The sequence below is a fragment of the Malaya genurostris genome, chromosome 2 (assembly GCF_030247185.1).
Source record: "Malaya genurostris strain Urasoe2022 chromosome 2, Malgen_1.1, whole genome shotgun sequence".
NCBI lineage: Eukaryota > Metazoa > Arthropoda > Insecta > Diptera > Culicidae > Malaya > Malaya genurostris.
Window position 1 is genome coordinate 211,313,503 of NC_080571.1, and position 16,478 is coordinate 211,329,980.

The 16,478-nt window shown below is 37.9% G+C and overlaps 1 long non-coding RNA gene across 1 annotated transcript; it reads left to right on the plus strand.

Moving 5' to 3' along the window:
* Positions 1–13,873: 13,873 nt before the first annotated feature.
* Positions 13,874–14,459, plus strand: LOC131432361 (uncharacterized). Its single transcript, XR_009229835.1, has 2 exons — positions 13,874–13,926; positions 14,016–14,459. It is a non-coding gene; the product is annotated as an uncharacterized LOC131432361 (long non-coding RNA).
* Positions 14,460–16,478: the final 2,019 nt, after the last annotated feature.

Genomic DNA, 16,478 nt, shown 5'->3' on the forward strand with positions numbered 1-16,478 from the left:
AAGCCGTGTGGCATCCGGCGGAATTATTTTTTACCAAGAATTGATCCACTGGTTTCCTATTCCATGTCGTAAAAGGCCACAAAAATAGGAACTCCTAAGTCAAGGTGTATTTCCGTGCCGATGGATGAATGGCTGCAGGAGGTTAAACATTGCAGTCGTGAACGGAATATCTTGGGTTTTTCCCTTACTGGATACACGCAATGCTTAGCAATCAACTTCTTTGATCATCGCTTCGGCAGGCCAGAGATTAGAAAGCTGAGTGTCTGTGGGTGTCCTCAAGGTGGTGTACTATCCCCACTTTTATGGAACCTAGTCGCTGATAGTTTGTTAAGGAAACTTAATAACCTTGGATTTCCGACTTATGGTTTTGCCGACGATTATCATATATTGATGACCGGTATAAGCATTAACACTCTCTTTGATTTAATGCAGCAAGCCCTGCGATCTGTTGAACAATGGTGTTGTCAGGTTTGGATTATCTGTAAATCCGGGCAAAACATCAATGGTGCTTTTCACTCATCGTAGGATAATTACAGGAGCTCGTCCGTTGCAGTTCTTTGGTTCAGGGGTCACTGTGGTCGATCAAGTTAAATACGTCGGGGTTATTCTTGACTCAAAACTGAATTGGTCTGCTCACATTGATTTCAGGATTAAAAGAGCTTGCATGGCTTTCGGCCAATGCAGACGAGCTTTTGGAAAATCATGGGGACTCAAACCCAGATATATTCATTGGATCTACACAACTATCGTTAGACCAATTTTAGCATATGGATGTCTTGTATGGTGGCAGAAAGGAGAAGTCGCGACAGTTCAGTCAAAGCTAAATCATCTCCAAAGGATGGTCCTAATGGCGATGACAGGAGCATTCACGACAACTCCTACTGCTGCTCTAGAGGCGCTACTGTGCATTAAACCACTACATGTGTTCCTAAAACAAGAAGCATTATCTTGTGCATACCGTCTTAGGGTTACAGGGCTTTGGAACAGTAACCCATTAGAATATGGTACCAGTCACACTCGCTTGTGGTCTCAAATGGTTCCGTGGGATGAGTATTTACTCGCTCCTAGTGACCTAACTCTCACATGCAGTTTTCCTTTTAAAACATTCAATGTGAGCTATCCTCTTCGTTAGGAATGATTGTCTGGTTGTCTGGAACGACAACTTGATGAACACATAGTTTGTTTTACGGACGGTTCTCTGTTGAATTGTCGTGCTGGTGCTGGTGTCTACTGTCGTGAAATAGGTTGAAGCAGTCTCATTCACTTGGTAGATACTGTACTGTGTTCCAAGCAGAAATCTACGCGATTCTGTGTGGAGTACAATCGGCAATTCAGCAGAGGATCTGTGGTAAACGAATTTATTTTTGTTCCGACAGTCAGGCAGCCTTAAAAGCACTCAGTTCGAATGACTCACGGTCGAATCTAGTGATCGCATGTCGAACTCAAATTGAAGACCTCAGCATTTCAAATGCTGTTTACTTCTTATGGGTACCCGGCCATTCTGGTATTACTGGAAATGAATGGGCTGATGAGTTGGCTAGAGCTGGTGCAACGAATGATTTCGTTGGTCTTGAACCAGCTTTACCACTTTCAACTAGTTGGATAAAGCACAAGATACGTTCTTGGGCTGCATCCAAACATGCCAGCTACTGGCGCAGCTTGCAAACTTGTGCTCAGACAAAAGCATTTCTACCAGATTTAAATCTGAAAATGTCAAAGTGTCTACTGCATTTCTCCAAGTATCATTGAAGTATTCTGGTCAGAGCTCTGACATTGCACATTGCAAACTCAATTATCACATGGCTACTATTCAACGTGCTGAGTATTATTCGTGTGATTTGTGTAAATGCGATTATGGTACTTCATATCATCTGATATGTAACTGCCCCGTATTGACGCAGCTACGTATCCGGGTTTTTGGTTCTCCATACATGGTTGAGTCTGTGTATGCGGAGCTAAAATTGAAGGATATTCTCTCGTTTCTCACCCAATGTGGTAAGGAGCTTTAGTCAGAAGGGTTCATTGTTCTTCCTGGAGTGAATGAATCCCTTCTGTATACACCTTAAATAGGGTTTAGCAGATTGTTTGGCATCCTTTGGGGGGTACCGAATTTACTTCTGCTCGTACATACTGCGAGTCGTTCTGCATTCTTCCGGGAGTGCAGAATGGTGTCGCTTTTGTAAGATCTCTAAATCCTCTCGGGGGTTGGAGGTTTTATTAACAGCAGACTGTTCGGGACCTCGTAGAGGTTCAGAATTTCCTTCTGCTTCCACTAAATGTGATCCTCAGCAGATTGTTCAGCATCCCTTAGGGGTGCAGAATTTACTTCTGCTTTTATGTGTTTTTGTGTCGTCAATTTTTCCCATCCTCCTAGTCTAACCCTTTCCATTTCCTTTCAATCCTTCCCTCTTATATATCGGGAAAATGATGCTAAAAACATATTGATGGCAAGGCACAAATCTCCAAATATCAAGGGGAACGTGCCATTTGAGCCAATTTGTTCTGATTCCTGATTCCTGATAGAAAAACCCTTCTTAATCCACCTAGTGGTGTGATAATGCCTTTCTCTTCTTTCATAACAGTCTCATGAAAATATGTTTCATACTTTTATTAAATAATTTTGGATACTAATTTTGACACCAATTGATTCAGATTGATTCGAGTAGTTAACAAAAGCATGCCTTAGTGTTTATGTCACACAGTCAGAATCATTTTTCCAAACTAGTGCTCGACATTTCCGTTGCCTATTTGTAATCAGTGATGCTAATTTAAAAAAAGCCTTCTTAGTCCACTTAGTGGAATTTTCATATATCATATAAAATTTTTCTAAGTCCCAGAAAGTTGATTTTTTCAAAAAAAATTTTTTTGAGATGATACTAAATTTCGATATTTCATGCAGTTTTAAGAGTTTCGGCATCAAAAAAAATTTCGATTTTGGAAATTTCATGTACTCCCCTCTATGGTGCTTTTTCAAGATCGAAAATTGTCAAACCTTTACCACCAGGCATCACCCATTATACATGTCCGATTCAGGTCAAATTTTGCATGAAGGCTTTTTTCGAGGTGCTTAAACTTTTGAGCACTAGAACTTAACGAAAATAGAGGTGATCCCAAAATTTTGGCACCCTTATATATATATATATATATATATATATATATATATATATATATATATATATATATATATATATATATATATATATATATATATATATATATATATATATATATATATATATATATAAGAGCGGTAAAAATCAACGTGTTTTGTCGGTTACTTCACTTATACCATCATATATCTGGAATCAAAAGTCACAGCCACTTGATCTTCGAACTTGATCAATGGCCCGACAGTAGCTTTCAAACGAGTGCAAGTTTGTTAAAATCGGTTCAGCCATCTCTGAGAAAATTGAGCGCATTCTAATATCTTCGAAAAGTGCACACACATACACACACACATACACACACACACACAGACATTTTCCGATCTCGACGAACTGAGTCGAATGGTATATAACACTATGGGTCTCCGAGGCTCCGTTCGAAAGTCGGTTTTTTCAGCAATTCTAATACCTTTCTATAGAGAAAGGCAAAAACGTTCAACGGTGGTACTTCATTGGTCCAACACGTTGGATCATTGGTCCAATGAAAGTTAAATCAATCGTTCAACGGGAAGCCAACACGGGACCTTCGTTTGCCGATTTTGAAACAGACCGTTGAACCGAATGCCATTTTTTTCGTTTAACAAACCCGGCAGACAGAGGTTCATTGTTGAGCCATTTTTAACATGAGGAGTTGGAGCCCCGTTGGACTAGTTTTACTACAGAATTTCTGAAGTTTTTTCCACTTAGTTGTTTAAACTAACACTACATACCTGCACAATACTTCTACTTCACGTAGAATAACAACAAATTTTCTTTCTATGTAAAGGTAACACTTAATTTTCACACTATTATTGCAAGAGAAAAAACAACAACAAACCGTTCTAGCAAATTGAACGAAAATTTCGTGCAATATGTCGTTCAACAAGCGCTCAAAGACCAACAAAATAGAACGGTCTGCTGAGAGGGGAGTGGAATGAACAAAATAAGGTTGTCACTTATGCTGTGAAAGCATGTCCCGACGATGTCAGACTAAATTGATGCTGGAAGAGATTGAATTTTCATTTGCATCAAATAGCGACGATCAATTAGACAATGATTTTTTGATATATCTGTTGTTGTTGTTATTTAACAGTGACTGCGCTCTTATGTAACAGTTTGTATGTAAAATATATTTGATGATATAGGTAAATATATCAGGTTTTGTTTCAAGTAATTGGATTGGTATTTTGCGGGAATAGCACTGTCATATATTTTCTTCACTTCATAGATGGTGTATGGTGTATTACCATAATTATCAGATGCAAAATAAATGAAATTCATGGAAGCAGTTTTGATCACGTTGACCATTTCTTAATCTACCATAAACTTCGAGAGAAGTTATAGTTTCTCGTGATTTCAAAGTAATTCTTATTCAGCTTAATCATCATTATTTTGCACTTAGTTTTATAACCCGTCGGTAAAAGTATGCGCTGATAAAACTTACTAGATAAAACTTTATAGTAAGAATATTCAGTTTTGTTATCGTTGAGCTGAACTGAAACCAACTTGAAATTGATTGAATATGAATTACGGGTTGTTTTTTTCTCTCCCAAGAGTGTGTTTGACAAATATCCATGAGTACGGGCTATCCAATTGCTTTCTGCACCACAACGGTAAAGAGGTTGTTTTTCTTTCGTTTCCGTGGAGCATCCTATCTCTATTAAACTCGTATTTGTATGAAGAAGGAAACTATAAAGAATAATTTACCTCACTATCTTTACGTTTCGTCTTAGACTCGTCAGTGCAGAGCAGTTCAAATTGAACTGCTTACTGCGAACTTAAACAGTTCAATTTGAACCGCTAAGCAGACGTAAAGTTATTGCTATTTGCAACACACTTGTAATAAGCACCGAAGTGCTAAGTCTTTCCTGACGTGCCGAACGAAAACAAGTTTCGACTAATACTGGCCGATTCAGATGGTCATTTAGGGGTTAACCTTATTTTGTGCTAGGGCACATAACCAATTTCACTATCTTTACGTTTCGTCTTAGACTCGTCAGTGCAGAGCAGTTCAAATTGAACTGCTTACTGCGAACTTAAACAGTTCAATTTGAACCGCTAAGCAGACGTAAAGTTATTGCTATTTGCAACACACTTGTAATAAGCACCGAAGTGCTAAGTCTTTCCTGACGTGCCGAACGAAAACAAGTTTCGACTAATATTGGCCGATTCAGATGGTCATTTAGGGGTTAACCTTATTTTGTGCTAGGGCACATAACCAATTTCACTATCTTTACGTTTCGTCTTAGACTCGTCAGTGCAGAGCAGTTCAAATTGAACTGCTTACTGCGAACTTAAACAGTTCAATTTGAACCGCTAAGCAGACGTAAAGTTATTGCTATTTGCAACACACTTGTAATAAGCACCGAAGTGCTAAGTCTTTCCTGACGTGCCGAACGAAAACAAGTTTCGACTAATACTGGCCGATTCAGATGGTCATTTAGGGGTTAACCTTATTTTGTGCTAGGGCACATAACCAATTTCACTATCTTTACGTTTCGTCTTAGACTCGTCAGTGCAGAGCAGTTCAAATTGAACTGCTTACTGCGAACTTAAACAGTTCAATTTGAACCGCTAAGCAGACGTAAAGTTATTGCTATTTGCAACACACTTGTAATAAGCACCGAAGTGCTAAGTCTTTCCTGACGTGCCGAACGAAAACAAGTTTCGACTAATACTGGCCGATTCAGATGGTCATTTAGGGGTTAACCTTATTTTGTGCTAGGGCACATAACCAATTTCACTATCTTTACGTTTCGTCTTAGAATCGGCCAGTATTAGTCGAAACTTGTTTTCGTTCGGCACGTCAGGAAAGACTTAGCACTTCGGTGCTTATTACAAGTGTGTTGCAAATAGCAATAACTTTACGTCTGCTTAGCGGTTCAAATTGAACTGTTTAAGTTCGCAGTAAGCAGTTCAATTTGAACTGCTCTGCACTGACGAGTCTAAGACGAAACGTAAAGATAGTGAAATTGGTTATGTGCCCTAGCACAAAATAAGGTTAACCCCTAAATGACCATCTGAATCGGCCAGTATTAGTCGAAACTTGTTTTCGTTCGGCACGTCAGGAAAGACTTAGCACTTCGGTGCTTATTACAAGTGTGTTGCAAATAGCAATAACTTTACGTCTGCTTAGCGGTTCAAATTGAACTGTTTAAGTTCGCAGTAAGCAGTTCAATTTGAACTGCTCTGCACTGACGAGTCTAAGACGAAACGTAAAGATAGTGAAATTGGTTATGTGCCCTAGCACAAAATAAGGTTAACCCCTAAATGACCATCTGAATCGGCCAGTATTAGTCGAAACTTGTTTTCGTTCGGCACGTCAGGAAAGACTTAGCACTTCGGTGCTTATTACAAGTGTGTTGCAAATAGCAATAACTTTACGTCTGCTTAGCGGTTCAAATTGAACTGTTTAAGTTCGCAGTAAGCAGTTCAATTTGAACTGCTCTGCACTGACGAGTCTAAGACGAAACGTAAAGATAGTGAAATTGGTTATGTGCCCTAGCACAAAATAAGGTTAACCCCTAAATAATTTACCTGTTGTTGGGACCCGTACATATTTATGGGAGAAAAATGACCACGTGGATACCGCTTTCGAAAGAGAAAAACAAGGCACCAAAAGTTCTAGCAGGATGGCATCGGTTTTAGATTTGAATCAGGAGAGTTTAAAACATCTCGGTACACCTGCTTTTGTCTTCCGTTCTTAGGTTAAAGTTAGGAATTGACACATGACAATGAGCTTTCGAATAGTTGATTTTACTTTCTGTTGATTGCTTTTAAAACTAAACTAGAGATGAAAAGAAGCCCACAACACACATTGGAGATAGGTTGGATTTAAATGTCATCGGGGTTTTGGCAGAAGGAAATTGTGTGGAATCCTAGATATGTAGGTATGAACAATATTAATGTTGTTCTCTTCAAGTAGCTTTACAGGTTTGCACCGGGCTTTTCATGTTTATAGTAACTTTAACTTGGATAAATATTTTGATTTCTTCGATTGATTGCATGCTACGCAATATCATTATACCTTCAATCATAGGTTGGTAATAGATTGTAAAATCTATTTTCAATACCTACGTACATTTTTAAATTGTAGATCACAATATTGAAAGATGTTTTATGCGACTTAATTTATCATCATTTGTTGATCATATTTCGGGAAAAAAATTCAATGTTACTTAAGCTGCTTATCGATCATTAAGACTTGCAAAGCGGAGCAATTCGGTGCTTACAAGGTTTTCCCAACCACTGTGGTTTGAATTATAATGTCTTTGGACGATTCATTACAACAGAAAACAGAAAATAATAAATTATAAAAATACACAATTTGAATAAAATATGAAATATCAATATTTTAGTTATAGGGTTGTCAAGCCCTTAATGACCTCAGGTCCTCCATTCATTCATTGCATTAACTTTAAAGATAATATGGAAATTGGAAATTGCTCATGGATAAATAATCCATGATATCGATTCATAAGGGGGAAATCCATAAAAAATCGATTTTTGATTTATTGTTTTAACCAATTCATATGTTGTCCGAGAACATTATTTCAATGTCTCGGAGTTATACGCCATGCCATCCCGTTAAACGTACATAAGCTTTGAAGCGCGTTTTCACGAAACCGTTCGTTCACGCGATAAAAATAAAACTACTGGACTTTTTTTATTTTGTAAAACATTGTACAGAGAAGTGCGTGAAACTCTAATACGTATAAAAAATGATTATAATATTTGATTTCAAGAAAAACAAGAATTCACCTTATTTTTCTTGTATATATGTTTCTATGTTTATATGAAGCTAAGTATTAAACATTCACATAGTATCGGAGGTTCGCGTACTTCAGACAATTTGATACATTATTTGAATTTAACAAGCTTCAATTTCGAAACATACCGTGTGGACGAAGAGCGGACTTTTTTAAAACCTGTCTTGGAAGATGTTCGATAAGTACGCCATTTTGAATAGCTTTTATATAAGGAAACTTGTTTTTCTTATTCTCAATCGTGTATCTACAGATGCTTTAAAAGGAATTTTCCTACTTCCATCGGTTTCTGTACAGTAAACTAACGAAAATGGACAATATTTTCTACCGTTTTATGGAGTGCTTCCCTTAAGATCGAAGCAAATATATTGACACCGATTAGGGAAAGATGGGGTAATACGCACCACTTAAGTAAAGGAGTATAATTCTTAATTAACGAAAACAAAATGTGAAAGTTTCATAAAATGGCTATCTTCAGTCACCATCATTTCTCATAATTATGAACAAATACTCTAAGTACTCATTGAAGAAATACATGAAATATCTCATCTTTAAAAACGTTTATAAATTTTCCTTTGAAATATGTGTGGGGCAAAGCGCCCGATTGTGAAAACCATGAAAAATATACATTTTAAATTACGCGAAGTCATAGGCACGGCAACAACGAGACAAAATGCACCTTCATAAAGCTTCCCCGTAGAATATCCTTCCGCTAATCCCACCGACTTAGTAGGGTATCGTCGGTAAAATTGGTAGACGGATCCATCGATTAATTGACCATTTGTTGCACAGGCATTTATGGGAGTTTAACATTGGCGTTTACCGATGCGACAGCTGGTTTGGTAAAGAGACTTAATCTTGTGCAAATCGGTCAAGATGGTGCGACTTGATAGGTGTATTAGTCGGTAGTTTAAAAATACTTTGTATTAAAACAGCCAAATAATATGCCTGCAAAACACATTCGAATGTATTTCACAACTTAGTCGCAAAACTAATCGTTTTTCAAGAGCCCGATTTCGTCGGTCAACTGGTCCTTTTAAGAACTGTCAAATTTTCTACGCGGGGTTAGTCTTTTCGTGGAAGAAGTACTTTCTAGATGTAGAACTGTTTACTATTATTTCTTAAATTGAAAACTTATGAATAACTTGTGTGAGTGAATTCCTCAGTATTTTACCACATACAGTCTGTTACATAAGGGCGTGCTCACTGTTGTGAGAAAATGAAAAGACTCAACATGACAATGCTTTTGAATATTGTTTTATTAGATCAAAAATTAGTGTGCAAATACAATAATAGCAATTCCATTCCCCTTCAGCGTTAATAATGGCTTGACACCTTCGAGGCATACTTTGAGCGAGATTCTTCTGAAAACGACCTTCACATTTGTGAATTCGGCGAACAAGCTGTTTCAAACTGTGTGGTCGATTTTTTCCCAAGCTTCATCTACATTTAAGCCCAAATGTTCTCAATTGGATTGGAACGGGCGACTGAGAGGGCCAATCCAAGGTCACGACACCATTTTGCTCCTTTGCCCATTCAAGACGTTTTTGCACATGTTTTTCACTCAACGTCGGTTTTTGCAAAATACTTCGAAATTTCAAATTATTTGCGATCAAATGTCTTCGAACAGTTCCGTACGATATATTTAAACCCTTTTCGGTCAATTTTGAAGCACCTTCACGTAAAGTTAATGTCGGATTTCTCAAAAACAGGTCACAAATCACTTTCTCGTCTTTTTCCGACAATACACCGACAGAGCCGCGATTTGGAGAGTCGTCGACATTTTTCACCTTAAAACGATTCACCAACTCACTCACAATCTGTTTCGACTTTTTCATGTATTTCGCCGCAGCAGCTCGGGTCATTTTGGGACCTTTCGGGTGCGAGCACAAAAAAACTGCTTCGAATCGCGTAGCGTACGCGGCACTTATTTTGGAAAAATGCTGAAATCGAATTGTGAACAATAATCAGCTGATTTATTCTCACATTGCATCAAGGACACTACTGCCCGCAGTGTAAAAAGGAAAAAAAACACACCATTCCACTTTACCGATCGCGAGTAAACGTAACCACGCTCTTATATAACAGACTGTACAATTCGAGTAATTTTGCCCCCATAAATATGAGACGACATCTTCGACGATTGTTCAATTTAATTGCAAATACATATCTGTTTAAGAACTGAAATTAGATAAGCGAAGGATTGGTACAGAAATTCACAGACATTTTCATAACTCTAGAAAATTGCTATGGAACGAGCACCAAAAATTACATATAGCAACGACATAATACGTATTTGTTCATTTTTCTAGATATGAATAATCTATAGCTACCAAAATTTTATAATTATATCTTGTTATGATGGGCTCCAATAAAATTTCTATGCAAAAATTTGTTAACTTCGGCAATTTCCACAGTAACCGGATTTAGTTATGGTTATTTATCTATACAATGAATTTATCACACATTTTCTTTACTATCTACTATTTCTTCACAACTATGGCCCTAGGGATGTTTAATGTGATTAGCTTCAAATTGATGTAACATGGGTTATTTAACATCGATTAAATTCATAATGCTCAAAATATATACCTCACCTTACCTAACAGCTATATGCCTGGGGTGTCCTTTGCTGTATCAAGAATACGTCTGCACATAACTCGGTCCATGGTTGCTCGTCGCCAGCCACTCAAGGCACGGATGCTTCTGAGATCACCCTCCACTTAATCGATCCACCTTGCTCGCTGCGCTCCCCTTCTTCTTGTACCAGTCGGATTAGATTCAAGAACCATTTTCACTGGGCTTTCGTCCGACATCCTTATGACATGCCCAGCCCACCGTAGACGTCCGATTTTAGCTGTTCGGGTGGTTCTCCTAGCAGCTGTTGCAATTCGTGATTCATACGCCGTCTCCACGTTCCGTCTTCCATCTGCACTCCGCCATAGATGGTCCTCAGTACCTTTCTTTCGAAAACACTGAGGGCGCGTTGGTCCTCTGCCAACCTAGTCCAGGTCTCGTGGCCATAGAGAACAACCGGTCTAATTAGCGTTTTGTAGATGGTCAATTTCGTGCGGTGGCGTACTTTTCTCGATCGGAGGGTTTTTCTGAGTCCAAAGTATGCACGATTCCCTGCCAAAATACGTCTCTGTATTTCTCTGCTGGTGTCATTATCGGCGGTCACCAGTGAGCCCAAATACACGAACTCGTCAACCACCTCGATATCGTCACCGTCTATCAATATTCTCTAGAGCCTCTTCCTCTCATGTATTTTGTTTTCGACGCATTTATGGCCAGTCCGATAAGACTAGCTTCAGCTTTCCATAATCTTGTCAAGGTTACGTGTCACAATATCAATATTGTCAGCGAAGCCAAAAAGTTGTACGGACTTTCGGAAGATCGTGCCACTCGTGTCGATCCTCGCTCTTCGAATCACACCTTCCAAGGCAATATTGAACAAGATACAGGAAAGTCCATCACCTTGACGTAGCCCTCTCCGAGATTCTGTAACCGTTACCTCTATTCCAAAATGCAGTATAAAACTTGGTGATTTTTGCGCCACTCTCGCGGATACCGAGAGATCACCAGTCGCGTTTAGTTGCCCGACTATGTTGTTTTAGCATGAGATTCCTCAGGGGAATTAGCTCGAACGGTTACTAAGTTACGTTTAACAAAACTAGAAAAACTTCTAAATTCAAATTCGCCAAAATACCACCTTGTCACAATAACCAATCGTTCACACTTTTCCGGTACCTGCAACAAATAATCGACTCGAGAACAAAATACCAAAGTGGAGAAAAACCAACGGAAGTAAGAGTGAGTTCTTACAAAAGGATTCTGCTCAAAGGCAACGGAAACTAGAAAACGTAAATTTTAAACTTATATTTTTCATTCCACTCGGTATATTATAAACGGACGTTCAGGTAGGACAATTGTTTTATACGACGGCAAGAAAACGTTTACATGGCCATGAAACTTGGTGACATACCTGCGCAGGTTTTTAGCAGCAACGATGGCGACGGAAACAGCTCCAAAGCCGACTCTAGGGGTCGGCGATGCCGGCTGGCGGGTAAAGATGGCGTGACCAGTGATGGCGACTCATGTGCGTATGGCCGAACTAAAGGTGCGGAGTGTGGTTCGGCTGGACGGAAGACTTCCGATTTTTCTCGACAAGAGCTTCTGCAACGCTAGGAAGCCGTGCAGACCCGGGAGTATCCGCAGTAGTGGCCAACGTACCCTAGAAGGACCTCACGTACTAAGATTCCGCATCGATCCTTGCCACGATGAAATGAAACCTCTACTTTGGATTTAGCAAATCGGTACGCAATTGACCACGTATCTCGATCGCCAGCTCTTGGAAACGGCCACAGAATGTAACGAAACGGCCCGAATACGCGCGATATTTGGTTATCGCCGTGAAAACTTTGCAAACGTAAACCCACTAAACTCCGTTTGACTGCCTTGGCGGCGGGCCTTGAACGACACTCGAGCTCTAATCACTACACGCATACAACATTCCTTCCGAACGGCGTCACTCCGACGAACGATTTCAGCCCGTACAAAAACGCCCGTTGGACGAGCGCTGCTGTCCAACATGAACGTAATTAATTTAGGATTCGCGAAATAAATATATTTTTATCATTTACTTTTTTTACTTATAAGTTCTATGCACACTTGAACAGAATTCACTTGTTTTTCAATTACGGTATTATAAACCGGAAATTTAAAAAATCTAACAGAAAAAAAAAATTACTAAACTAAAACTTACACACTCTTTTTTTCAAATTTAATATTACCTCTAACTACAATTAGCTAAAACTCAAGCAAATATAATTTCAGAAAAACCACTATACACTTTTGGTGAACTTCTGTTCTCCAGCCGATACGTCTGCGAAATGGACGAGTGTGAATTTCTTTTCATCCAAGAAACCTCGGATCTTTTGTGACGATTTAGCGGGTTATTTGTAACATGGCAGCGCCCATGCTAAGGCGGCAAATTTATTTGGTATGGCGAAAATATTTGCCCTACTTTAGTCAACCCCTCGAATTTCATACTACCGACATCTGGAAGCGATTAGACTCACTAGCAACATAATTACATAAACTTTTTTCATGTAGATATTCCATTTTTATAGCAACGTGGTAATTTATAGCTGCTGTAGCTAGGACACATTCGTTGTAAAACATTTTATAATACGAATGAGTTAAACTAATCAATTTTCGATTACTAATTTTTCTAAATTCCATTTTTATAGCAATATGATAATTTATAGCTGCTGTAGCTATGACACATTTGTTATGAAACATTTCATAATACGAATGAGTAAAATTAATCAATTTTCGATTACCGAATTTTGCTAAATTCCATTTTTACCGCAAAATTGTAAAATATGTTACATCACTCCACTCAAGTTTATGAAAATTTGATCAATGGAAAATTGATCAAATTTTCATAACCCTAACCTTACTCAACATTAAAAATTTTAGTAATGAAAACTAAAGTTCTCGTACCCGTATAAACATTATTTGTGTAAGCCATTTATGCAGGTTAATATTTTGTAGTAAATCATTGGAGTGTTTACCAACTATAATCCAATATTTCTGAAGACGTACAAAATTAACGGAACGTAACCCAGATTTTTGCAGCGTTTGCATTATATCAGAAATTATCTGACCAACTACTGAACGTTGCAAGAAATTTGAAAAATTTTGCCTCGAATCAATCACATCAATATTCTTACTGACTCATTCATTGATTTTCAGCACTTTAACGAAAACGGAGACGTAATTTATAAATTACAATAACATGTGTTTTACATTCTCAAAATTATTCTATTTGAAATATTTCGTAAGCACCTGTACTATAATTTATAGCATATATTAAATTACACCATAAATATTACTGCATAAATGGCAACACTGGCGATTCTGACAGTTATACGAAAGCTTGTTTACTTCTAAGTTATCAAAATGGATAGTGTTGTGAACGTCGTACGGAAAAATTCGTTCGGAAGTGCAAGGTAATTTAATTGAACTCTTTCCTAATATTATCAAACCGTTATACGTATTTTATTAAATATATTTTTCACTGATAAATTCTTTATTTCAGGACTCTAATCTACTGAGGACTAAAGCAAATTAGGAATCCAGCGGATGACGGTTGCCATCTTTGTCGTATGCTGACAGTTGAGCATACAATGTTTTATTTTGGTGCTGCGGGTGCTGCAGCTTTCACGGAGAGTACTCTGTGTTCTAAAATATTAACAATTACTAATCATTTTTGTTTTTTTGTTTCAGGTGATCATATATGTATTTATTTTTAATTTCGTTTATTTGTAATTTTTTTTAGGTGAGCTATTGGAAAAGACAGCTGCAAGATTTTACGTAGAATAGCCCGGATCTACGTTTTTATTTATATATATATAGGACTAACTATTATTAACCTAGATTAAGTAGCTATAGTTTGTAACGGTAGGAACTAAAATCTCGCTTGTAAACTAACTCGTTAGGAGGCTTAACCAGGAGTAGGTAGTAAATTTGCAGCGATATTTAAGTTATTACTCGTTTCTCTTGTCTAGTTTCTTAGGTTGATCTGTTCCGCATTCTTTTCCTTGAATTCGTTTTTTTAACCTGTTTTTAATTTTAAAATTTGTCACTCCGAAGAAGGTTCATAGCTTTTAATCCTCCTCGACTAGAATTTCTTTAAAAATGAGGCGTGGAAAATGCCGATTGGCTTTCCCGATAAATCCTCCAGTTCATAACTGTCACCTAGAACAGTTTTTACTTTGGCCTCTGTAAATTTTGGTGCCAGTTTGGCGCAAAAGTCTTTCCCTTTATCAGACAGAAAGGTGCTTTTCTTGAGTACTTTTTCCCCAAGCTGATATTTCGGTGCTTTCGCGTTAGATCTCAGGTTGTAGTACTTCGCCTGTTTCTCATATGCTTCCTTTAAATTTTTCTTTACTTGGTCGTAGAGATTTTCTTTATCTTCTTCTGAAAGGCCATGCTCTTGTTTTGAATTATTCATGCTTTCTATTGTTTTATATTCTCGTCCATTTGATATCATATTTCGTCCGAATGTAAGAAAATAGGGAGTATATTTGGTAGAATCATGGATAGAATTCCTTATTGCACATGCAATGTTTTGGATATTGTCTGCCCATGTTTTATGATTATTTTTTATGGTTGCCCTAATTGCGGTGGTAATAACTCTATTTACCCTTTCAGAGTTATTCACTTGTGGGTGATAAGATGGGGTTAGCCAATGCGTTATTCCATAGGTTGATAGGAGGTCTCCAAATATTTTAGATGTAAATTGGCTACCATTATCCGTTAGCACTATTTCTGGTGCTCCAAATAATAAAAATATGGATTGTTCCAAAAATTGGACCAAGGAACTAGCAGTTGCTTGCCTAAACGGTTGTGCTAGGATGAACTTCGTGAATACATCCGTCACTACAAGTAGGCATGTACTTCTTGCCTTTCCAGATGCTGGAAAAGGGCCTAAATAATCAAGGGTTATAAATTGCCAGGGATGGTCGCAATGCTTCTTTTGAGAGCCCATAGGTGGAGTTGCATTGATGTTATTATTTTTTGATATTTTGCATGGTAAACAAGATTGGCAAAAAAATTTCGTATCTTGGGCCATTTTTGGCCAATAAACTTTCTGTTTCAATTTCGCAATTGTTTTTTCATATCCTAGGTGGGCTGGTTCATGATCAGCTTTAATTAATTGTACTCTTTCGTTTAACGGTGGATAGTACTTCCAGCAAAATCGTTTATCTTGAATTTTCGCCATATCCGGAACATGTTTATAGATCTTTCCTCCGATGACCTTAAAGTCTTTATATTTATCTGCAAATTTTGTTATTTTATTGCATAGATCAGTATAATCTTCGTCAACTATTTGAATAGTTTCTATTCGAGATAAACAGTCTGCAAGAATATTATCTTTCCCTCTCCTATACTGTATGACAAAATCATAGGATTGGAGTTTCAACGCCCAACGGAGTAAACGAGAATTTCCGTTGGCTGCTGTAATTGAAAATAACCACGTTATGCTTTTGGCATCCGTGATTACCGTGAAGGTGGTCCCTTCTATATAGTGCCTGAAATTTTCGATCGCGAGAAGAACTGCAAGGCATTCTTTCTCGGTTGCTGCATATTTGCGCTGAGTACTTGATAATTTCTTGCTGAAATACCCGATAATTCTTTTTCCTTCTGGAAATTCTTGTAACAGTGCTGCCCCTACTGCAAGGTGGGATGCATCGGTTTCGATTATAAAAGGTTGATCGTAACGTGGGTTTGCCAGCACCGGTGAAGATGTTAGCACAGATTTTAGTTCGCTGAGGGCATTATCGGCCTCTTCAGTCCACTTGAATTTTTTTGTTTTTTTCAAAAGATCTGTTATTGGAGCTGTAACGTGGCTATAATTTTTTATCAATTTTTGGTAGAAACCCATTAAACCCATCAGTCGTCTCACATCACGAATCGTTTTTGGACGAGAGTAGTTTAGTATTGGTTCCAATTTACTGCTATCTATGGCAAGCCCATTTTCAGTTAACAAGTAACCTAA